We start from the raw sequence: 26,483 nt of genomic DNA, 5'->3' as shown, positions 1-26,483 counted from the left end.
AATAACTAAATTTCATTTGACTAATATTGGGAACGAAAATGACTGATCAAATTGCTTCAATAAAATTAGAAATTTGTTCCCGTTTTCTAGTATTGAAATCTTCAGATACACTAGACTTTGAGACTGATAAAGATTAATTCCACACTTAAAATATCATCTTGTTATAAATTCTTTGGTTTAACGTATCAGAATCGTATCTTTTCTTCTAAAGACTACAAGTATTTCCCCAAATTTCAAATTAAAGCTATCGATGAAGCTGGAAAATGTTAACTATCTTATGAGCGTGTCAAGATAAGGATTAGAAATATTTTTATTTTACTTTAGCGACATTAAGCTCCAAATCAGAGAGAGGAATAATGTGCAATACTAGAGAATTGTATTATATATATTAAACACCAAAATACAAGATAAATAGTATCTACCAGCACTTGAAATGCATTTTCAATTCAAATTGAAAGACTTCATGGAATGAAATGGAAGAACAAAGGAGAAAACTTCCAAAGGGAAACCCATAGACATAACACTCCTAGACTAATAGTTTGTATCATCTAGAATCGATACAGGATCCCTTCGTATAAATGTAACAGCTCTATAATACCACTAAGGTACCTTGTTTCTTTTGTATATAATATAAGTGTACAAAGTCACTTTGACTTAGATTGATGGATCTAGTTTGAAAGAAAAGAGTGAGAGAAAAAAGAAAACAAGTTAATTACCCGCAGAATAATGAGCTGATTTCGTCATAAGAAAACAGAAATCTGGTTAAAGTTTTTTTTTTTTTTTTAAACTGTCCTCTTTAGATGTACGGTCTTCTCTCTTTTTCTCTCCACCCTCTCAAATATAACAAAGTACATTGCTCTGTTAACGCAGGTGAAACACACGTCACAAGGAGGCATGTATATGAAGCTATGGGGAGTAACTTGGTGGGGCAAAGCATAAGATGAAGACATAGCACCCATGCGGGCAAAGTTCAACAGGGCAAAATTAATCGAGTTCAAAAGGTTTTTTCCTTGCAAGATAGTAAGTAGTACATGTAACGGGATTACACATATATTTATGTCTAAGTGTGTGTGTGTAGAAAAGGATCTACCTGCGGGATAGAGAGAGAGAGAAAGAACTGAAGCAGATGTTCTCATTTTGAAATTGTAATCTTTTATCTTCTTTTGTATAAGTGTGTGTATTGCTTACATAAGTACCCGTATATCTAAGAATTATTTTTGCCAAGCTGGCTGACAATACATTGGAGAGAGGGTAAAGGGAGAACAGAATTAGATTTCTTACAAGGAAATGACACTCATAGATATATAAATCTAGAACATTATTGTACTTTCGTATCATACGAATAAAAAATATATATACAATTGTAGAGTAGTAAATAGCTTAGTAGTTGGATTGAATATTAGTTGTTGAAGTAGTTTTCTTTTCTCAATAATTATATCCCCTCTTTCTTATTCATTTTTTTTAAAATTTATTAATGAATTGTGTATAAACAACATATCAAAATATTGTTGAGAAGACGCACCGCTCACTTCCCTGATATATGGAAGTTTAACGAAATTGAAGGCCTACGAAAACTGTCAGGAGAAAATTTTGAATTGAATAAATGATACTAAATTGAAAAAGAACTAGTGACGTATGCAAATGCGATGTTATGACTTTTAAAGTCCCTTTGAACAAGTTCTTATGAAAAGCATATCATTTAACAAATTAGAATGCATATACGAAAATTGTGCATGTGACTGAAACGATCAAGTCCGAGTGCTTGAAATTCTCTGTACGTCACTGAGGGGAACGAATATATTTTATACTTAAGTTGAAAGGTACTTAATAGAACTAGAGACTTGATAAACCTTTATTAATAAAATGTGGTGTGTACTTTATCAAGAGACAAAATTAAAAACTGAAAAATGTGTCATAAGATTCATACTATGATGAAATCACTCCACAATATATTTCAAATCAATGAAATAATAAACCTCAAAATAAAATGGAATGGTAGTAGAAGTAAGATCAATGAAACCAACCAAGGTACGTGTCACCTACTGTCAAGAAGACCTAGAGAACGTGTTCATTTATCTGTTAGTATAATATTAAAAGTTCAAGATAATCAGCCTTCGTACTCGATATAATTGTACTTTACGTTCGAATAACATATATATATATATATATATATATATATATATATATATATATATATATATATATATATATATATATATATATATATATATATATATATATACTATATAATTGCAATATACAAAGGAGACGAAAATGAATCTCTAATTGAACAATTACTCTATCAGTCACCAAGTGTGATTTGAAATAAAAATGATCCTATAGAAAATTCATTACGATAGTTTTACGATAGTTTCATTACGATACACTGAGAAAGATGCGTTCTCCGGACAGCGGTATATTGTACAAATATACGGTATCCTCTTGCTTACTACAGAATTGAGTACGGAGCATACGTTATGCGTATGCTACATAGGCACTGCCATTAGATGTTACATCATACCGTTGCAGGATGTCTGACATCAACAGTTTTCCGTATATCACATGCATATACTTATGTTACATTGCTCAGCTATATGTTATATACGTCCATTTGTATGTGAGATCCTGACCGCCTATATTGTTTCACACGGAAAGTACGTATAGATAGAACACATACGGAAAGCATTATAAAACATGCGTTTTCAGTTATACGTCTACTGTACGTTAAGTCCAAAAACTACAGGAATTACTCATGTAACCTATCTTTTTAAGTACGCCGCCTACAATTTTTATTTCTCAGTGTAGTTTAATCGAAATTGGGGCGTGGTGTTTCCAAGCGGCGCACAATGTTTTCTTCAAGGTTGGGCTCAGTAAGGTTACAATCGTTCAGTTCAATTTTTGACATATGATATAGTCATATCAGAGAGTAATAATATTAGTAGTATTGACCACAAAACGAGACGAGACGAAAAATAAGGTTCTTCATCTCGTCCAGTAAATATTATAGAAGTCCCGTCTCGTTTCGAAGAATTCTTTCTCATCTCATTTTGTAAATTTATGTAAAAAAAAAAGAAAAAAAGAAAGAAAGAAAAAAGAAAAATGCCCTGATTTTTCTTCTAACTTTATCTGAAGTTATCAGAATCCTTTTGCGACACGAAAAGTCGAAGAACAGTGCGATAGAACAACATTTAAAATAAATATTTGTTATTGGAGTATATTATGTAACAACTTGCGTATGTTTAAATGTTGATACATGATCTTCATCGTGTTTGTACAACCATTCTATCAATTTATAGTTTTTATTCTATGGATTGTATTGTATGGATTGTACTGTATTGAATTTAGTGCCCTGTTCAGCAGCGAGGGAATATGAGACGTGGGCTTACAGCTTAATGTGTGATACAAACCACATGAACTTCGCCAGGAATAGAACTCGGAACTGCCACGCCGAAGACGCGTGCGCTAACCATACAACCACGAGGAGATTAATCAATTTTTTTTTCGTGTCGTCCTCAATACTAAATATTAAGGGAGTCAAGATTCTCAAATTTACACTGAATAAAATTATGAAGTCTAAAACATACGTATTTTCTCCGGAACTTAGTTTTTTCTGCATTGTTGTAGACACGGAACTTTTAGTGATTATCACTTCTTATGGAGATGCTTCTGTCTGTATACACTACTGGATGCCCTTTCAAAACTCATTAAAATTGTTGACCAAAAGGAAACCGAAACTTTCTAGATCTCGGCAGATTTTTTTTTTTTTTTTTTTTTTTTTAACGGGAAGAGGCAACAAAATCCCCTTAAAACAATGAAAGTAAATTCACTGGCGATCGGAATATCTGCTTCCAGAGTAGATGATAATATATTACTTTTACCAAAATTGACTTCTGAAGCACCAAAAAACGATAGACTCAACATATGAAATGAAAATAGTTACACAAAATCGTGAAATTAATTATTCCAAATTTACCTCTATTTTACTTTTATTAAAGTCAAGAGTTTTAAGATAGCTTCTTGGACAAGATAACAGGCGATTCTCTCAAGTTTATGTTAAGGAAACGTTGGGTAAACGAAAATGTTATCTAAGTGGTTGTTATTTAATATTTCACACGTCTTGCTCACATTTTTCGCATAATTGTTCAGTTCCCTGGATTTTAAGTAATAAAAGATAGGCTATAATCGTCTTGAGATTCCAATAAAAACATAGCTTTACTCAAATCAATACAACACCCATTGGAATTTTATTATATTATAATAGAATAGACCTGTAGGTATGATAATAAATTAGTAATCAGATACATAGCCAAATATTTTTTGGAGGGGCGGGAGGGGAGAATAGGGTGGGTTGAGTTTTGTGTTCGTATCCAAGACTAAGATTATGAAGGATACGCGGGTTTCGAACACAAACCTAAAAGTATAAGTTGTTTCTTACCACACTATTTCGCCTACAAGAGAGTTAAATTGCAGAACCACGTCACCTCCCCCACCCAAGGTGGTAACAATGTGTTTGGAACAGTTATTTTTCTAGTGATGCTAGAGTCCAACACTTTTTTTTTTTTTTTTTTTGCATATTGGGAAATGCTCTCTTTCTGCACGCCACTATAATAAATTAATGATGAGTAGTACCAGCAATTACTGGACTATAGTCATTCTATAAATAAATAAATAAATAAATAATAAACCTTCGTTGTAGGTAATTTGAACGGAGTTCTATATATTTCTACTGGTTTACTTGATTCAAAAATTCGATGTAGTTTTATAAGTTAAATGTTCAACTTTGTAGAGAACTTATAAATGCTTTTGTTCAGAATAAACATTACGAAATCTTAACTCCTTACGTTAGATACGCGGAATCGAGAAATAAGAAGAAAAAGTATTTTTTTATATGCTTAACGTTAGAGGCTACCTGTACCAGTAAGCGTAGAGGTTTAAATGCGCATGACCGAATTCTTCCCTCCCCCTTTCGCTGCTAGAGGTGTGGACAGAAGTGGCATCTGCCCGCCTGCAAAGAAAACACCAACATACGTATATACATGCACGAAGATTTATTTTCAACCGTAATCGTACAACTTGTTTTTTCACTTTCTTTCCTCTTTCCTCCCCGTGTCTCTTGCTAAATTATCACTCTGTTCTCTTAGTGTCTTGGTTTATTTATCTATTTATTTTTCCTCGTTGTTAAATGCTTGTTCTTTTCCAAGTTTTCGCGTTTTAAATCAATAACACTTTTTCCTCAGAGCTTGTACTGCACAGCACAGCACAGCACACAGAGCGCTTCGTTAAATATTACAAGAAAACGCAATTTTCTTCTTATTTCTACACGCTAGAACTACAATTTAGCAGAATGAATATAACTTCTTCCCTCTTTTCACAGATGACTCATATATATAAAACTTGTACATCATGAGTAGAAAGTTTTGGTTTGAACCTTGACTATAATACCATTTCGTGGTTGATTTCTGCTCTAAAGTAGTAATAATGTAAGCTATCTATTAACTGGCTAATAAACATCTCAAGATAAAATATATAGTTAGAACTACTAAATTTTGTAATTATAAAACTAATTGACAATTTATACGAAAGTGGCTTTACTCTAGTAAACATTTTAAATGTATCTGAAATTTCATACAGCAAAAATACTAGAAATTCTTGTTTGAAAATGTGACGTAATTATTCTAAAAGATGCAGCGTAATTGTATCAAAAATGAACATCATTTTTGGTACTAATATTTATGTTTTATACAAATTTCTTTCCGTGTTTAGTGAGTCTAAACAATTGATTTTCATGCTTTTTCAACGATTAATAGTATAGCAGGGAATAACATTCTCACAATATAAAAGTTATATTTAATAATAGTAGTAACGATATCAAGTCTGTATTTAGTTCTTTAAAAACCAAAAGATATCTGGTGAATTGTGGACGACTTTACTTATAAAAGTAACTACGATTTTTTCTTAAGATTATGGAAGGCAAGATCTTATCCTTCACAGTATGCAATCCATCCGTAACGGAGTGTAAATTTGGTAGTTCAACATTCAAGGATAATATCATTATGAACAATGTCTTCAAATACCAGGTATATTTTTTTTGTCCACCACACAACTAAAGAAAGTTCGAACTTTTGTAACTAAAATTAAATTTCATTTTATCTATAGGTACACAGTTATTCCAGATATATGTTATCTTCCCAGACAAATACTCTTATAAATAACGTTGCTTGGTAACTATAGACAATTGATTTTATTCCGAAAGTGAATTGGGTAAAATTCCTTGGAAAGCTAAAAAACTGTATATTTTAATCAAACATTATGAAGCACACTAAATGTATTTCTTAATATTTAATATTTCACATTATAAGAATACTAAAAAGAAACCCAAAATAAAATTAGATTTGTACACATTGTAATTACAAAATTTTATAGAACAATGAAATAAGCGATAACATTTCAATAAATAAATATTAATAAACGTATTATTGGGATGATTAGAAGATCTAATGAAGTAAGCTAAAGACGGAAATATGTCATATATATCATAACCGAATGTAAGATATTATTAAGTATGAAATAACTCACAATTATAAATAACTAATCTAAATTCAACATATACTTATCAGAAATTAAATTGTTTGAGATTTAATTATCTTAGGACTAGTATAAGTAACCTATATCTAATACTGTTGTTATACGATTAGTCTACTATAAAAATAGTTCTATAGTAATTTTGAATTATGCTAATTTCTGCTCTACAAATACTGCTATAATGCAAACCCACTATACATATCTGCAACTCAATTAAGTTAAAGTTGGAAATAAATAATCAGGCTTATAATATAGACTTAATTTAATTTTTTTTATTATCAAAGTAGCTTCTTTGACATAGAAAATTACATAAGTAGAGCATAGAGTATTTTAACTATCTTGTTAAAAAAAGATGTTAGGACAAAACACGATTTTTGTAAATACTCTTCAGTTACTTACAAAATTTACAAATTTTAAGTATCTTACGTTCTTTGGAAGTGTATATTTCTCTTTCTTATTTACAAAATAGATAATCTACTCTATTAATATATTCTTACTGTATTTTTAAAATAGAATGTTCCAGACGGAACTCGCTATTATTTATTGTTAAAGCAATTTATGGTTTTAATTAATATTATATTATGTTTTTTTGTACAGTTAGAATAAATCTTGATGTCGTTATTGCCTTATATGTAAGACTCTTATAACATAAGTAAAACTACCTTTCATCTCTATCCTTATAAATACTGTGCTTACGACTAAACCAATCTTACGAGTAAAATAAGGAATCTTTTAGCTACTCTTATGACCGAAACAAAATTATAACTTTTATCTTCTTATACCATAAATACACTTTATATATGACTAAGAAAAGATTGCGTAACTTATGTTCTTCTACATGCGGCAATAAAAAGTAGCTTGTGAATGAAATGTGAGTGCAATACGTGATTTCTTACATCCTAATACATTCTTATAATTAGAGAAAACTAAGGAAAAACTCACTTTGAAGAAAATAGATTTTATCTCGTACTCATATAGGCAATACAATACTGAAATTCTTTGCAGATAAAAGAAGATCTTATTTTTAAAGATTGCTTCAAATGAGAAGCAGAATTTCCAGATAATTTCGTTATTGACCAATTAATGAACTTAGATATATTATTTCGTAACCTAGTTTCTTTGCTTGCTTAGACTAATGTTAAGTAACTATACTATAAAATATACTATACTATAGTAGAAAACAACGAGTACTAAATTTCTCTTGATAGATTAGCTTAGAAATGGGTTTTCTTCCTATCTTTTACAATATATTAATCCTATCAACTCATTTTTACATTAGGATTTATTTATTTATTTATTTATACATATTTTGGGGCATAATCAGCATGTGTGGTTTTAAGCCCGTCGCGTTTCAAGGATGACTTCTCTCGACGAGCACACTATCCGGAAAAGGGGAAAGGAAGAAAGGAATGGAAAAGGAAGGAAGGGTCCGGAACCTGTATGTTAAGTACCATACCGGCATTTGCCGGTGTGAATGAAGAAAATCTAGGGAAAACCACTCAGAATGATTGGTATGAAGAAGTTGTTGCATTCTTTCTACCGAGTGTACAATAGAAAAATGAAATCATTCTAAAATATACTATAAGTATTACATATCAAACATTACAATAATTTTATAAGAAAGTTCAATGAAATACCTAAAAAAAAAACATGTTATATCGTGTAATGCTATAACCCAATATAAAGAATTTCTAACGAAGAACTAAGACTATTCAACTATTTTTCCAACTAATACTTAAAAAAAAAAAACATTCTTGTTTTCTACAATAGTTTTTTTACTCGGAAAATAGTAACAACTATTGGGAACAATAAGAGTTAAAATCCATAGGACACAAACAACATTTACTGAACTTATTCTAAGAAAAGATGCATTCCGAAGTAATCACAACATAGAGTTTGAGACAGGCATTATTTCATCTAGTTCTTAATTAACAAATAAATCTAGTAAATGAAATCAACAAACTTATAAGGGTTTTGTTCAACAGATTAGTATTAGATACACGTAGAATGTTATTATATGATAGCCAAGATTGAAGAACACACCTATTAAAACTACCTTATATAAAGAAATACATTTTGAAATAAGTGCTAGATTTATTTGTTAATACACCAGTAAATTTTATTTACTGACTATCAAGAAACAAGCACATTGAATAGTCATAAGTTAGATGTTAGTATTTTTCAACAAAAAACAACAACTACCAGAAGTTACAACCACAAAAATTATGGAAAAGGAACGAAAGTGCTACTTAAGATCTGACTTACCTTCTATTTATAGCATCAATATATTAGTTTTACGACCCTCTTTAGATACCGATGTTTCTTACTGAGCACTAGACTCAATATTCTAGGAGTGTTCGGAGGTCAATTTTTACTTCATCTTTACGTCATTCTGTGTTAACACGTATGTGGGACTCCGAATGCCTTTCATATGTAATGTGAATATTCCCAATTAAGTTTGCTATTTGTTAACGTATCATTGGCCTTTTAGCGACGTTAAGAGAACTTCGAAAAAAAATCATGTTTATCTTTTCATTCTTCTAATTTTTTTTCTCTTTATCTCTTTCTTGTTCTTTTCTATATTTTCGAAGCATATTCGTTAATAAATATATAATATCTTGTATATTTCAGGTAAAGTTATCCTATGATGCTTACATCAAATATTTGTAACCCTTTCTTTTTCCAGAAAGTAATACTTTGTAAGTTCTTAATACTAATACTTTAACTTACGGTATAACTTTTTGAACTAATTTTATTCGTGAATTTAGTCATATTATTTCCGAACACTCTTTCATTCATTTCGAGAACAAGTTCCATCGTAGTCAGTATTAATCGATGTCAAAGGCAACTGTACTTCTAACTCGTTTGGTACACTACGCATTTAAGTTCTGTCATGTTTATTTGCTAATACTGCTAAATGTCGAAAGTTATCGTACAAAGTTGTTGCTCGCCAGTTTCAATTCCTTTTTCTATTACTATCTTGATCAATCACGATCTCGCTTAGTAGTAGACAAGAAAAGTTCTTATAATAATATAAGTTGTGAATTCCCTAACAAAGATTTGAACTCAGAAATGCTATGGTTCAACTGAAAATGACTTATTTTACGACGACTTTCCCATTATCACTCATTTTCTTTTTCTACCTCACCCATTCAAGACGTATACCCTTCATCCGACTTTTATGTAAATAATTTGTTTATAAGGTTTGCAAGTTACACATCTCGAGAACAATACGATATTTTCTGTCATCCTACATCTGTGAAAAGCACAACTACTTTTGTTTGTAATTTTCCCATATCGACCATGCAACAGTTGTGTGTATGTTTATGCATAGGTTATATAATGCGTGCATATGTATTTCACACACAAAAAGCCCGTCATCTGGACTATCTTTCAATAGATCTTCCCTTCCACTGCTTCCACCCTAATATATCTTTTTCCTTTTGTTTTTCATGTAGCAGATATACTGTATGTATACTCCATCCCCTCCCTTACCCCTATTACTTCATCATTTACTACATCCGTTTTGCTTGGTAGAAGTATGGTATTATTGATGACGATAGTGTTAAGCGAGATACCTTGAAAGTACAGTAGTAACTTCGGTGAAGTATCTTTCCCTCCTTTGTTAGGGGAGATTTTTTTTTAAAAAAAAAAAGCAGAAGAGAAAATAAGGAGAGTTCTGTAAAATGAGAGATTGGAAGGGATAAAAAATACAAGAGGATGACGACAAACGCCCACGCAAAAATTTCCTTGATATAATTGTCCCAACACACCTGCCACAGAAACACGGCCTGTTCACGCGTCAAGATAAAGAAGGAAGGGAAGGTAACACACATATATACATATATTGTATGTATATTGCATACATATAGTACAGAGAGAGCAATGCAGGGCTGGTTGGGCTGTGAAAGAAAGGAAAAAAGGAAGACTTGATTATGAAACCAGCTGCAAATAGATGAAAGAGGGAAGATGGATGGCAGAGATTATTAAAAAAAAAAAAAAAAACTTTATATATATATATATATATATATATATATATATATATATATATATATATATATATATATATATATATATATATATATATATATACACTCGAGCGTCTGTTAGCTTTTCTCTGTTGAGCAAACGCTAAGATAGGTAAGTTCCTATCGGCTGGAAAGGAGAGTAAGAAAAATTTACAGATCTAACGCTATGATATTATTTCATTCAGAATAACAATGAATTGGAGAATAGTTTATATCTAAAGAGGAAAACTTTACAATTCAGAATTTCAAAATAATAGACTTAAAAATTCTTATTCAAGTGTATATATATTCCACTAGGTCTTTACTAAGTACCTTAGTACCAGACTCAACACGGAAAGATGCAACTTTTGAACTTGTAGTATATTTGAATAAAGTCCTGCTAATCCTAGGGAAGAAGTGGTTCATCTAAGAATGGGTTCCTAAGATATTTGAAGGTGAAGATAAAAACTGAGAAATCAATAGCCCAGGAATACTGTTTCGATCTTAAGAGCTTATTTGAATAGAATTTTGTGTGATGAAACGAAGTGCTGAGAAATCTTCAGATGTTTTTTCCACGGAAATCGCATAAAGAAATCCAGATAACAGTGAACAACTAACCCAAACAAAGAACATATCTTAGCAATGAAGTAGATTAGTTTTCACTCTTCTGAAGTCCATATACAACCGAAGTAGAACTAAATATACCTAGGTATCGCTTTTGGAAACAACATATTGAGTACCGCTTGTTCATCAGAGTCAACACCCAAGATCTCAACTTGCTTCGCATGCTAAGACATCGCTGACCGGAAGGAACCCATCGATTCTCAAGCTGGACTGGACCTCTGCCGCTGCCGGGCTAAGACGAAGTCGTGGTCGATGGTACCAGTCCTAAGTTCGAAGAACAGAAACTGTACCCAATCATTAACTCCGCGCATTAGAAAACGATGAAAATGTAGTATATGAAAAATTTGGACTTTAGAAACGAGTACAATTTTCTTACCATTTATGTCACGATATGTTTCAGTTGATCTGCACTTACAACCCCATCACATACATAACCACGTCATACACATATGTTCATCTCGCTTTCATTCATTGCTAAAATCTCCTTTTCAGATTCACAATTGATTGTGTACTCATTATCGTATGTAATTGACAGAGTACACATTACCTGCACATACACACATATATACGATACATGGTCACGTGCTGTCAACGACTCCCATTCTCCCACTGTATGACATGATTCTGCGGTGGGGAGGGGCATAACTGGTATATGAGCTCATCTGCCGGCCAATAACGCTATTGATAGTATAGCAGTATCCTGTCATCCCGGTTGTCCGACATGGTACATAAAAACGAAAAAGGGGGAAAACTATGAACATGTGAAAGTTTTGTACTACGGATTATTGTAATGTTTGAGAACGAATGAGAAATCAACTGCAAAACGTAAACTAGGAAACTATTGAGACAAAACACTGATAATCTTAGATAGATGCATACTTTCACTCCTAGTTCTAACCCGACTTCTTCCTTGAGAGATGTTCAGGGGAGGTCAGCCTCCGGGCTGGTGGACCAACACGCCCCGCTGAGAAAGATCGGTGAAGGTTCCCGCTGAGTGTCGTATCTCCTTGCCGGCCACGACTTGAGTCGTGATTCTCCAAGAAGCCCCGTGCTGTAAAATTCATCGCGTTTACAAAGACAATCAACCATTTTTTTTTATTGTAGAAGAAATTTCGTTGTTCACACAAAGAGATAAAAAGCAAGAAATGTTCAGCCACACTTACACAAACATTCACTCACACACAATCATACTTACAGATAAGAAGACAAGAAGAAACGTCGACAAGACACAAAGAGTCGTAACGAGAAGACCACATACCTTGGGTACAGAGGGGAAAAAGAAGAGTTAAAGTCTTCACTTCTCTCTGTATAGAGAGATGAGAAAGTCTAAGATAAGAACTGACTTAAAGCGGCAGTGAGTCATATCAAAGGTAGACCGGTCTCAGCTTGGTCTTTCGATAAACTGAACGCCTCACCTCCCTGAAAAACGCTGAAGTGTCGTTCAACCGACACCAACTTTCACCACCAAACATCACCACCGCACCACCAACCACCAACCACTAATGCCACACGGTTGTCCGTCCGTCCATCCCACGGTAGATGCACTGAAGGGCTAACAAGCATAGACTGATGCTTTTAACAAGTCACTCTTTTACCGATTTCGACGAAAAAAATCCTTTATTATCAATGTATGTGTATGCATAAAAAAAAGTTGAGGTTCTTTTCCACTATCCGAAAGAAGATTCCCTTATCGTCATGTTCACGTCTCCATCACCGGTCACTACTTGAGACACCTCATCAGGGATCCATGTATAGGCACTCACTAAGAAGATGAAGCGTAACTACAGCCTAACTTTCCTGGCACATAGTAAGTACTGGTCCACTCACGAGCTTTTCCCAACTTACGTCTCAAACTGAAGATGGGATACTGGAAAGCAGACTCCAGTAAAGTCTCCTGGACTCCCGTTGGTGAAGACAAGGACCTGCGCCGTAGTTCACCTGGGAATTTTACCCCCTCCCCTCCGCGCCGCTTTTTCCCCTTCTTCACTCCACCTACCCGTACAATGCCGCCGTCGACGTCGCCTTGCTCGAGAGCTGCTAAGGGGTCACAGAGCAATGTTGCGCCGGTGGCTTGGATCTCTAACCCAGCGCTACCATCTCATGCCGCCCCCTAACGGACATCCCCGGAAACATCGTCAAAAACACCGCCGAGACCTATGCATGCTGTATATATATGTATTTCCACATATACATATATATACATACATACATGTGCTTGTATGTGTGTGTGTGTGCCGACTAACACTAACCTGGCAATCCACACACAAACATCACATAAATGCATCTATACATATATACAATGTGTATATATATATAGTTCACCCACACCAACAGACACATACATATATACATACACACACACACATACTAAGGGAAACACAACAACAACAACACACAAAAACAAACAATCAGGCATGAACTAAACATTCACCCCCTTCCATTTCTATTGTATATTACGTGATGTCATAACCGTAAAAAGACAAATAGAATTCTAGATTCAGGTGGGGGGAAAGGAACTCATGATGATTGATGGATCAAATTAAGAATATAAAGAAAATTAAGAAACATGTAAGTGACGAATGATTGGATAAACGATAAGAATTCGTAGTCATTGCCGTATAACATTGGACAAAATATATCCTCTAACTTGTTCTTTGTTTTTTGAAAACTGGTTCTCTTACTGTATCTAGTAAGCAAGCACTTATGAAAATACAAAGAATCATATGAGTATAGTTCAAAATGCTTTCACTGCCCAAAATGATGCTAGGAAAAGAGAATTTGATTTACATGTACCGGCAGATATATTTAAAGATCTCGGGAATAAATAAGCAAACAATGAGAAAGCATGCTTACGCTTCAGTTTTGCAATACTTATATCTCATACAGATTAGTCAAGAAATTAAGAATAACATAAATAATGGAAACATTGCCCAAAACGTACTATTAAAATTTTATAATACATTGGAGAGAACCATTAAAAATGAACTATATGTATTCAATTGAGAAGAATGATCAGAAAGGAAAGATAAAACTTAAACACAAACATTTTTTCTTCTGACATTCTAAACTAAGCTTGAATCTCTGTCCTATTATTTGAAACGAAACCTAACACCAAACCAGGAAATCAACGAAAATCATACTCGCTACAGAAGATTAAAAATGTAAATCAAAATAGGCATATATGAAAACACTGATGAGTTTTTGAAATATGTACCTAATTTTTTTTATCAATGAAAAAAATATTAACGTTAAATTTCGTTATTGTGTCATGAAAAACAAAAACAAAATTTGTAGTTAACATAATGTTAGGATTTAATTCTATCATGTGGTTTAACAATTCATAGATTTCAATTAACCTTTTTATTTTATTTTTGTCTGAAAATTATTTATTTTTTTATGTATATTTGAATATCAACACACTAAGAAGATCGTAAGCATTCATAACAGAAGCTCCAGTCTATTGTAAAGATGCAAGAGTTGAGCAGGTGCTATCCCTTTTCTGCTGAATGGAGAAACCGGATTCGTTTTGTCTGCAAGGGGAAAGAAGGCGCGTGCCACACCGCCGGGCAAGGCTGCAACCCGCCCGGCAGTCGGCGATCTTTTCTCCCGCACTCTCATTGCCGTGTCTTTCATCTCGTTGCTCTCCGACGCTGGCCTAGCATCCTCACGGAGAAAGCGCGGGGGAGAGGTCCCCACAAACAACTTTCTAACGAAATCATTTGTTCCTCGTTATTTTCTTGTTATACTATTCTGGGTTTCACTATGCTTACACCTGGAAATATTGTTTTCTTTTCTTTTTATTCGTCCATGCACAAGGATTAAAAAAAAAATCATAGTGACAGTGAAACAAAGTTCTCTTCTATTCGTCGCACAGTCGTAACACTTGTGTATCATCACTAAACAGTGCACAATGCTAGGTATGTATATACCTACAGACTTCCTACGGATCATTGACCCGTCAGCAATTTGCGTTAGACAACACAAACACGTAAACATAGATATAAACACACTCACACAGACATACACACACACACATATATATATAGCCTCACACATGTATGTACACTTCCATACATACCACATACACACACACATACACGCGCGCAGTGAAACGTAAACATTAACAAAACAAACAATACAACGCCACTCTATTACGTCACAATGAGCATATCTGAATGCCATCAAATGATAGTGCTATTGTATACTGTTGTGCATGACGGAATTACTACTATTATATGTATCGGAAAAGATTGTAATGTGCTACACTCACATTTTTTCTTCTAAAGAAAAAAAAGTTACTAAGACCGAATTTTTAAAAGTTCCATTTAAAAAGTCTCCCTACTTGTGTATTTTTCTTCCTAACTAATTTCAAATCGTAATCTCACACAAAACTCAAAAATAGAAAGAAGATATGTTTTCTGTAGGGCTAACATCTGTCATTAAGTATCTGATCCAACATTATCCTTCCAAGTATGCAACTACTTTCACATACTGGAAAATATTCTACAGATCCTCGTTCCAAAAGATCTGTTTTTGAAAGTTTAAAAAAATGGAAAAAGAGAAAAAACAATAATTGTATTTCGAATGAACATTACTAGTGATACTGAAATTGTAAGAAATTATTAATTTCAGAAAAAAAATATTTTTGACTATTTTTGATTTTAAAAAATCTCTTCTGAAAAATTGGGAAAAGTGGTATCCCGCGGGTAACGGAAAGATTTTCTTCGGTGTAGGGAACCAGGACTTGCCGCTGAACGCTGAAGTGACCGGCCGGCTTGCCAGCGCGCGCACAAGGGAGAGAGGGTATTCATCACAAGCAGGTTCCCTTAGATGCACCTGTTTTTTAAAAACCCGCGAACGGAACAGGAGAAACCTGTTTCTGTTTTCTTTCGCTGCACAATTCTTGCTGCTGCTTCTGTTTGTGTCGAAGTATCCATTCAATAACAAAGCGGGTAAAAGAAAAAATGGTCGGTGTCCTCTCGGAGCCAAGATGATCTGAAGGTTCTTCAACTCTTTTTCTCCCGAAGATGAACGCCAAAAAAAGTCACTTTACACAGAAAATAAATTACACTTACATAACACAAATATTCACTATAATATCCAGTGCTTTTTGGTTGAAGAAAAATCCTGAAAAGCTAGCAGGTTGTTCACTTACCTGGCCAGATCTTGGTATCCGACTATCGAGATTTTTAAAAATGTCACGCCCCTTATGCAGGCGCCTAGTAGGAGAGTTGCCACTACGCTTCTCTCTTAGGGCTTTGGCACAACGTGACTGCCAGTGCTGGCCCGATCGGGAGAGAGAGAGACGGGCCCATGGGTAGCGGGGGAGGGAGTGCAAAGGGAGGGGGTCCAGATATCCCGAAGAGACGTAAGGGGTGTGTTACGACGATATGCAGCGCGGGTTGGCAAGGGACGGGGGGAATCGTCCACGAGAAGCGCATGTCAAGCAGCGGATGGTAAGAACCCGCTTTTCCATTGGCACCGCTAGAGGAGTGAAGACGCCATCTTTAGATGCCGAGCCGAGAACCAGCGACATCTCGGAGAAATAGAGAGAGAGGATGAGGGCATACGCGAGAGAGAGAGATAAAGTGTGCGAAGCAAGTGCTGCCACACCTCGAGTCTTTTGGAAAATACAAAAGTCACGTGATTCTGGAAAACATAGACAGACAAGGATTTCTCCTAGTTCCATATACACACGAAAAACACATAGACACACACTTTCCCTCTTTCTCACGCGCGGGCGCAGCCTCCAAGTGTGAGAAGCAACACCGCCTATTTACGAAAAAAAGAAACGCGTTCTCAAGGAAAAAGCTTGGTGCGAAAATGAACAGTTAGGAGTGTCCTTTCTACTCCTCTGTATCGTCCTCCACGATTCAGCACCTGATGAGCTAATGCCAAGGGATGGATGATCGCATCTCGTGCACTGTCTTTTTATACCCTGATCAATTGGTATTGGGGAGGAAATTGGTAAAGAAAGAACTGATGATTGGGTGGTAGTTGCATGGGGAGAAGGTGGTGATTCATACATATCCCAAACCAACTCTGTCCCTTCCCCAAATCCACCCCCTTTTGAATTGGAATGAATTAATCATAGTCGAGTTCTTCTAGCTTTTGCATTGCTCAAACGGTGTTTGAAAGACCAAGAACCGTGCGGGGGAAAAGGAGGGATAATCCGTATTGCAATATGACAATGCTGTTTTTTAATTCCTCGAAACAGTTTCTTGCAGAACAGAAATCTATGATCATGTATCTAGATTTTAGTACCACACTAGTTGAGGAGTTTAACCGTTTTGAATATTTGCAATTCTTCCCCTTTTTCTAAGACAATAACAAAAAGAAATGACTTCTTATGTATTCTAATTAAAAAGCAGAATAGGAATTGCATGTATTAATAGATTTTGAAGTTATTTCAGTCATAAATGTTGAATTGATATGAGTTACACATACGGAAACATCCACAATAAGGTTAACAACATTTCAGGATATTTATTTACAATTTATTTGTAAGAGAGTCTTTCAATTGAACTTTCTTTTTCTTTTCTTTTTTTGTGATACGATATAAAGAAATTATATAGAATTGTATTTGTTAAACTCGTAGTTAAAATAGACACAATTTTCGTAATACGAAAGCGCACAAGTTTTCTCCATGCGCTTGAAGTAGGAGCGACGCGAAGTACGGGCTTTAAAAAAAATGTTCGGTTTGTTTCGGTTCCGATCGGAAAAAATCGCCAGGAACTTCGGTTTTCACATAATGAGAACCCGTACAGGCATAAATATCCATCGCTGATCGAGTTTCGCATTGAGTTGTGCTTGTACGCTAGCTGAGTCGGGTCGCAAGATGACACGGTTAGCAACGCAGCGCATGCTCCCTCCCATGTCGGATGGAACTTTCTAATCTTTATCTTCCCCTCTCTCGTTTGCTGCGTTTTCTTTCCTTCTTCATTCCTTCTTTTTCTTCTCTCTCTCTCTCTCTCTCTCTCTCTCTCTCTCCACAGCGTTTGTATTTCTCCCTCCCCTCTTCTTCATATATCCTAGCTTACGTCACACTATTATTGATGACATGACGCAACCTCGACGGCTTTCATTACGAACTGAATACACGTAAGTGAAACAGAATAGATATAACAGCATACACCGTTTGATATAAACCGATTTTATATTCTAACGTAAGAACTATAACTTTTCAATGAAAGAAAAGTGTAAAAATATAAATAAAAATATTTATTATTAAAACTACGTAAACCGTGACAAAGCTAACTCGACCGAAATATGGGATAATTTACCCTTTTAACCTTCAAACGCCAATATCACATCCAACTTTTTGTTTTGAAAATGAAATGAAATCTTCAAAACGCCCCACGGTTTTACGTTCCACGCTTATGCCGGCTAGGTTAAAGGAGACAGTGATAAATGATTGCAGTTGTGGAATGAATGAAGTAAGAGGAAACAGGAGAACCGCGAGGAAACACACACACACGGTGTTTGTTCACCATAAAGTCCATTTGGCGCGAGCTGGGATCGAACCAGGGCTCCACCCACCAGAGGTGAACGCTCTACCACTGAGCCACCGCGGCCACTGAGCCAACTTTTTGAGTGTAATATTGACCCTTACAAATATGCTTGAAATTCACGTATTCTTCATACATGTACCAAAAACTTACGGAAAAAAAAGACAGAGAGATATAGAGAGAGCAAAGGAACTGCATTTGTTATTTTGATGATCCCATTTTAGAGTTTCGTTGGTTCATATGATCCGAGAGCTACTGAGGAATAAATTGTTTTAGGAATGTGCTTTAGATAAAGATAAAATAATAATAATAATAATAATAATAATAATAATAATAATAATAATAATAATAATAATAATAATAATAATAATCGCTTTGAAAGTAAAGTAATCGGAAATGTGCATGCCATCTGGAATTGACCCTAGGATCACAAGCGTTTAATCATTCGGCTATTAACAAAGTGAAATCCGTGGGTACTTTCATTAGATAAGTTAGCTATCCTCAAAGATTTTCAAATGTATATTTGATTCTTTCAACTGAACCATTTATATGAGGTCTATTAAGTAGGATTGCCTATGAAACAAAGCGAGACAGAACTCTTCCAACAGAAACAAATATGCTTTCTGAGCCAAGACATCACTTTACGAAACGAAAAGATAGCCTTAATCCTTGCCTTAACTCATTATTAAGAAATACTTGTTTCTATTTGCTTGCACTCGAAATCAAACTTGTGACTTTGATTGCTGAAACATATATAAGGGTTGTTTGATAATAAATACATTGGTTTGATATTAAAGAGAAGAATTTTTTTTTACTTTTTTACTCCGTTTTTTTTTTTAGTCCGCTCCTAGTTCAAAAACTTCTCCCAACATTTCTCCAACTTCGCGGAAATAAGTTTCTTCGACGTCGTTCACTTCCAGTATAATCCCTTCACTTGACTTCCGGTCGAATGAGCGGAAAACGAATGAGAGAGTGTTAGAAATTGTGTGGGAAAATAATAATTTTAAATATTATTAAGAAGAGAAAGAAAAACTCGTTGGGACATTGGCTAAGAAGGAACTGTATTATTCAGGAGGTGCTAGAGGGTATGGTGGCAGGAAAGAAAGGGAGGGGCGAAGAAGACTATAATTAACGGACAATATCAATACAGAAAAATTTTACGTAAAGACGAAGAGGTTAGCGGAAGACCGTGGAGCATGGAGGCTTCTCTGCAGCAATTGACCTGGCAATAATGGCAGAATACCTATGATAATAAAGACATTCTGGCCAAAATTGATGATGATCCGTCAAGAAGTTCTTGAGATTTTTTGTCCATCAGATGGACACACATACACACACACGAACAGACAAGGTAAACACACCGAGAAAATCTGTTATCTAGACAGTAGAATGTACACTGTAAAAAATCGTTGTGTTATTTCAACTACATGCCTATGTGTTAACACGATTGTGTTAAAGGGGCCGCGGTGGCTCAGTGGTAGAGCGTTCACCTCTGGTGCTTGAGGTCCCGGGTTCGATCCCAGCCCCCGCCAAGTGAACTTTGTGGTGGACAAACACCATGTGCGTGGGTTTTCTCGGGGTTCCCCCAATTTCTCCCACTTTCTTCATTCCACCATTTCACTCATTTCTCATAATCACCGTCTCCTTTAGCCTAACCGGCATAATCGTGAGACGTAAAACTCAAAGATTTCGATTTAAAAATTACGATTGTGTTAAAATATAACACAAAGAAGTGGTTAGAACAACTCACTCTTCACTTGGAGTTGTGTGTCAAATGCCGGTAGTTGAAATGACACACAACATGTGTGTTAAATTAACACAAGTATAGAATCTTCGTTGTTGTTTTCTACGTGATTGCCAAATATGTTGGGCATCTAATTATAAAGGCTTATGAATTGAAGCTACAGACAAACACAGTAGAAAGAAATACTTAAACAAATCCAGGTATACGCAAAATTTCAAAATGCAAACCGCGCGATGTGTTTTCAATTGTTTTACATAATGTTTCTGAAGAAACCCTAACAGCACAAGATGTGCCAGGCATGTGCCATTTAGGTGTTCTAAATTCATCTCCCAGATGCATTTATTGCTTCTTTTTCTAAGCGATTGTGTACTAGAAGCAACAAACGCATCAACTTTATTAGATGGCAACTGTCGCCGATCATTTGAAAGTGAATATGGAAGAACTATAAAATAAAGAGAATAGACAGTCGTCATTTTGTTATAAAATTACATGGCGAGCAGATTTTATCTTATCCCGAACGGTTATCGTCGAATATACGCGGCTTAAAGGAGCACTCTGATAAGTCAAATTCAAAAGACCACAACAATTTATCTCTTTACAAGCGACGTTTTCTTCATCGCCTCCGTGGCCAAGTTGGAAGAGCACGCGGCTAGTAATCGAAAGGTTGGTGGTTCGTGCTCTCCCCCGCCACTACAGTAATTTTTTTTAAAGTGTTTTTTAAAACTCAGCATAATGTAAACACGGTACGCATATAGGCGATTTAACATATTTTGAGGGAGTAACTTTGTGGTTCATTAACGCTTACGGCACAGCTCAACACCGGTTGTGCGTTAAAGACGTAACACAGCCCCTGTGTTAAACGCCAACACCGCGGGGTATGTATTGAACTAACACCGCATAGTGGTAGTCACGCTGGAACCAGTGCCCTGTGTTAAAATTGAGTTGAATTAACACAACCATTTTTTTATTGTGTACAAATATACGGAATCTATATGTTTATCACGAAAATTTGTACGGAGCATACGTTATCCATATGCTACATGTGTACAGCCCTTTTCCAGCTTAGGTGTTACATCATGCTGCTGCAGGATGTCTGACAGCTAACCTTCTTCCGAACATTACATATGTACACGTATGTTATACGAGTATACGTCAGCTATGTTATATAGACCCTACGTCTATCTCTGTGTGTAATCCTGATTGCCTATATACCGTTCTTTCTCTCGTATGGTAAGTACGTATATACAGAACACTTATACGGAAAGTACGTTACAAAACATACGTTTTCAGCTATAAGTTTGCAGCAGAGTGATACATGCGGTTGTACGTAAAATCCACTAGCTACAAGATTTACGCCTGTAACCTACGTTTTTACGTTTATCACACTTTTTTTTTCGTATGTGTATGTGAAAGAGTTTTGATAAAAGAAATTCCTTAGCTATTGAGTGTGGTTTGTCATGGCCAAGGTAGCATCCAACAGAGAAGTTGGGTTTCTGTAGGTATGAACCTTCGGGTTCCTTAAGCAAGAGAGTTAATTATTAACGAAAAAAATTAAAAATGTTTAAAAAGTGAAATGAGGAAGAGCAATACTGAAAAAAATTAATAAAAATAGGAAAAGAACTTCATTAGAGCATTAATTCAGAAATAAAAATGAAATATTTCAGTTTAACGTTCCACTATTAAGCCCTTTAGGCTAATAGAGACGAATGATTAAGACAAATGAATAATGATGGAAGGATTACTGGAATGAGAATGTGGAAGGAAACAGGAGTGCCACCAAGAAAATCCACGGACACGATGTTGCTAACCGCAACTTCACTTGGGCGATGATCAAACCAGGGACCCTACGGGCCAGAGGTAAACGATCTACCACTGAGCTACCGTGTCTTACACGAGCATTAATTCAGAAGACACTATATTCTGAGGAACTGCGGTAGAAGGTAAAAGAGCTAGTGAATAAGTAGATTTCGATGACCAAACTACAATGCAACGTGTTCTACGGTTATGCTCGTAGGCTAAAGAAGATGGATGATTAATGAAAGCGAATCATGTAAGAAAGAATGGTTGAAAGAAGAATGTGGTAGGGAATGGAAAAACTCCTACAAAATCCACTGAAAAGATGTGCACCAGGGGCGTAAATAAGGGCCCCGCAGACCCTTATTGCGGGGGGACTCAAGCCATCAGGGGGCCCCAAATCGTGAAGTGGGACGTAGAGAAGGGGCCCCACTCCTACGCTATCTGCGGGAGGGCCCTCAAGCCTTTAATTACGCCACTGATATGACCTGCGATTGATTGAGGGAACCCTTGCATCAGAAGTAAGCACTCTACCACTGAACCTCCGTGTTGCTCGATGATGATATTAAAGATTAAAGATATTAAAGATGACAATTCATATATCAAGATGAAGAGATTAGCGGAAGACTACTGTACGTACAAGAATAAGCTTAGACCCTAACAATATGTTGTAAATGGTAATGATTACGTTTTAAATAAGATTTTCCCCTTGCATCATTTGCAGCATGTTTTCCGTTATAATATAATGTATTCCTAAATTTATACTTACATTTTTTCTTATTGTATTATATGAGAAAATTTTTAAAAAATAGTTGCACTAATATTCCTTATAATCGATAATAGTGGTAAAATATAAATGTTTTGTTAAGCTGTTTTTTTTTAATTAAAATGCAAAGGCTTGGGCTTCGAGTCCTGAGAAGTTATTGGAGGCTTCGAGTATAAGATGAAAAAATGTTGAGTTGAGCGCGACTGATCAAGAGCGTCCTCTAGGGTGGACAAGCTCATCTACTTGCTGTGGGTCAATACTCCAAGCTACCGTAAGTAGCAGTGGACACTCAGCTCTGTGAGTGTATATATATATATATATATATATATATATATATATATATGTGTGTGTGTGTGTGTGTGTGTGTGTGTGTGTAAGGGAGAGAATGAGATAGAAGGGTGAGAGTTTAGAGGGTGAGGAGGGAAATATTGACGAGGGCTTTTGCATACGCTGGCCAGTTGGGTGTTTGCTCTTTCGCTCCTCCTCTACCCCTCAAGTGCATCATCCTCCCTTCTCCCTTTCTCTCTAACGTTATCTTTTTCTCATCCCCCATCCTCTTCAATCTTGCGCTAACAAAAGCCGTACAACAATTATGTAGAACAGAATCACAAAATGTCCTCGATAACTATTTTATGAAAGAAATATTATATAACGTTGTTAATAGGCAGCTGTTAAGTAACAAGAATTCCTTAGCCTTATATTTTACTTATTTTTCTTAAAAAATAAACAAAGAATGAAAACAATAAGAAACTAGGCCAGTTTTAATAAAGAGGTCTTGAATTTGAGCGCCTGTTGGTGAGCCTGATTTGGCTCTTCGATTTTGGTTTAGACCGATAACAGCAAGCGAAACCCGGAATGGTACATTGATAATTCCAGTGGCGTTCCAAGTTTTAATTCCCGATTCTTTAAGTAAGATATTATATAAAGATAAACATTTATCATATTAAGATGCGTATATAAAACCTAAATGGGGGAGGGCACGGTGGCTCAGTGGTAAAGCGTTTACCTCTGGTGCGTGGAGTCCCTAGTTCGATCCCGGTCAAGTAAGTTTGTGGTGGACAACATCGTGTCACTGGGTTTTCTTGGAGTATTCCCGTTTCCTCTCACTTTCTCATTCCACCAATTCTTCCATCATTATTCACTTGCCTCAATCATCTTCTTTCTTAGCCTAATGGGCATAATTGTGGGACATTAAAGTAAAATATTTCATTTTTCAAAATCTAAATAATATGACCTTGGTAGCTTGAACCTCCCTTATGAGCTTCTGACTACGCCACTGGATAATTCTATTTTGTTTATTCATAGCTGGGTTCAGGAGTGCCATTTCAGGATTTTCTTGCGAGAATGGGAGGAGGGGGCAAGATTCTACATACATGCAAGTAGACCCTACAGCTCAAGTTTTTTATTCGTATGTTATTATACTATTGATTTAAGTTTGTATATAGGATTTAGGATTTAGATTTCTGGGCTTTCGGCATCTATGGCTATATTAGCTCGTCACGCTTGATGGATGACCTCCCTCGGCGAGCACACTATTCAGGGAAAGAGAAAGAAGGAAAAAATGGAATGAAATCTTTGAGTTTTACGTCCCACGGTTATGCCGGTTAGGCTAAAGGAAACGGTGATTATGAGAAATGAATGACATGGTAGAGGGAAGAAAGTGGGAGGAAACGGGAGAACCCCGAGAAAACCCACGCACACGGTGTTTGTCCACCACAAAGTTCACTTGGTGGGAGGAGGGTTTGAACCCGGAACCCCAAGCACCAGAGGTGAACGCTCTACCATTGAGCCACCGCGGCCCCCAGGGAAAGAAGGAAGCGGCCTGGGACCTATATGTTAGGTACCACCCGGCATTTGTCTGGTGTGAATGAGAAAAACCCAGGAAAACCTCATTCAGGATGACTGGCCTGAAAAAGCTTTGTACACTTTTTTCGATCGAGTTCCCCCACCGGTAATCGAATCCGGGATTAAGTTTATATATACATATAAGAGGGCAACTGTTCCCTTTCAGTCGTTGGCCAGACTGCACAATGGTGGGCCTATTTTTGATCCTGGGAAGAATAAGAAAATGCAATTTATACATTTAAAATTATTGCATTTGCTAGAGTGGTCGAGAGTATTATCATATTCTGTTTCTGTGAAACGGTAGCAATGAAAGTGCGAAAGGCCTAGTTTCTCCTTTCTCTTTTTAATAAAATAATGATAGTTTGATTTGTATTTATATTCTTTAGCAACAGCAAGGCTATGGAGATGACATCGACCGTTTAAAGTGGGATCTTAACCACTGTAGTGAATTAGATGTTCTCCCACCGGGAATGAACACAATGCCTCGTTCACCAAAGACACAACATGTTGCATAGCCATTAGACTAGCAAAGAAGTCTTCTTCAATCACCATGTTCTTGAAGGATTCGCTAAGTGGAGAAAATCAGCTTCTCTGCCTATGCTGCAGGAAATCATATCTCCCCCAATTTCCTGATTGATTAAAAATTGTTTTAGTGGGTCCGTAAGTGTTTACATTCTCTTCATCTGTTAGTCATAGCGTCTATACAGACTACTCTGTATCTCGAAACGAAACGAACTATCAATAAATGGACTTCAGATAGAATCATCACCGCTGATTTTTTCTAACCTATTTCGATGGCATAACCTGTCTGTAAGTGACATCGCCTGGGCAGGGAGATGCTTAGATTACCGTTTGGGTTTATATAATTCAATTGCTCTCTGCTGGCGAAGGAGGTTCTAATTAATTACATCTGTAAAAGTCTCCTTGCATTTCCGGTAGGTAAGATTAGAACAGTAAGTAATTTAAAATAAGAGAAGTTTAGTTTAGTTAAAAAATTAATAATTGTTATGCATAGGTATGTATAAACATTTAAGCAGGTTGTGATGTTTCAGTGGAAGAGTACGCACTTCTGGAGGCTCAATAGTAGAGCATTCAGCTTTGTGATAGACAAACACCACGTACGTCGATTTTCTCGGGGCTCTCCTGTTTCCTCCCACTTTCTTCATTCCACCATTATCATTCACCTCCTCATTATCATATCCTTTAGCCTCGGTACTTAATCTTGGGTCGTTAAACTTTAAATAAAAAAAATCAAATCAGATAAGCTCCCATGGAGAGTCGAACCTGAATCTCTTGCGCAGAAGATGTTTACGCTAACTACATAGCCATTATGAAATACACATATATTCTTACTAATGTAAGAAACAGGAACCCTCAACTTAACGTAAGATCCGAATTACATGAAGTCTCACCAGGATTCGAATTCTGGAACTGGAACAGTGGAACCAAAGTGAAATATAAACCATTTAACCTAAACTACAACAATTGAGTGAGGTGCGTCAGTGATTTAACACTCAATTCTGGTGCGTTGGTTCAATCGCAGGTCAAGTAGAATTATGGTAGATAACTTCAGTAAAGGAATTCTCCAACTTTCTTCCACACTAATACACGAA

General features: G+C 35.7%; 1 protein-coding gene across 10 annotated transcripts in view; it reads right to left on the bottom strand.

The window, feature by feature from the left end:
- The window catches only part of pros (homeobox protein prospero), a 266,338-nt gene that overhangs the window by 140,603 nt on the left and 99,252 nt on the right, over positions 1–26,483 (bottom strand). For 7 of the 10 annotated variants that reach the window (XM_081730954.1, XM_081730959.1, XM_081730958.1 and 4 more), the window contains exon 1: positions 16,369–16,524. The exons of 2 other annotated variants lie outside the window; for them this stretch is intronic. The gene's annotated coding sequence lies outside the window, so the exon portion shown is untranslated. Of the gene's footprint in view, positions 1–12,471; positions 13,087–16,368; positions 16,525–26,483 lie in introns of those variants that run through there. One more of the 10 variants, XM_081730955.1, reaches the window with a different exon arrangement.

Source organism: Thermobia domestica, chromosome 11, assembly GCF_964235325.1.
Source record: "Thermobia domestica chromosome 11, izTheDome1.hap1.1, whole genome shotgun sequence".
NCBI classification, from domain to species: Eukaryota; Metazoa; Arthropoda; class Insecta; order Zygentoma; family Lepismatidae; genus Thermobia; species Thermobia domestica.
The sequence above is the reverse complement of the archived record's forward strand: the minus strand, read 5'-3'. Positions and strand labels throughout refer to the sequence as shown.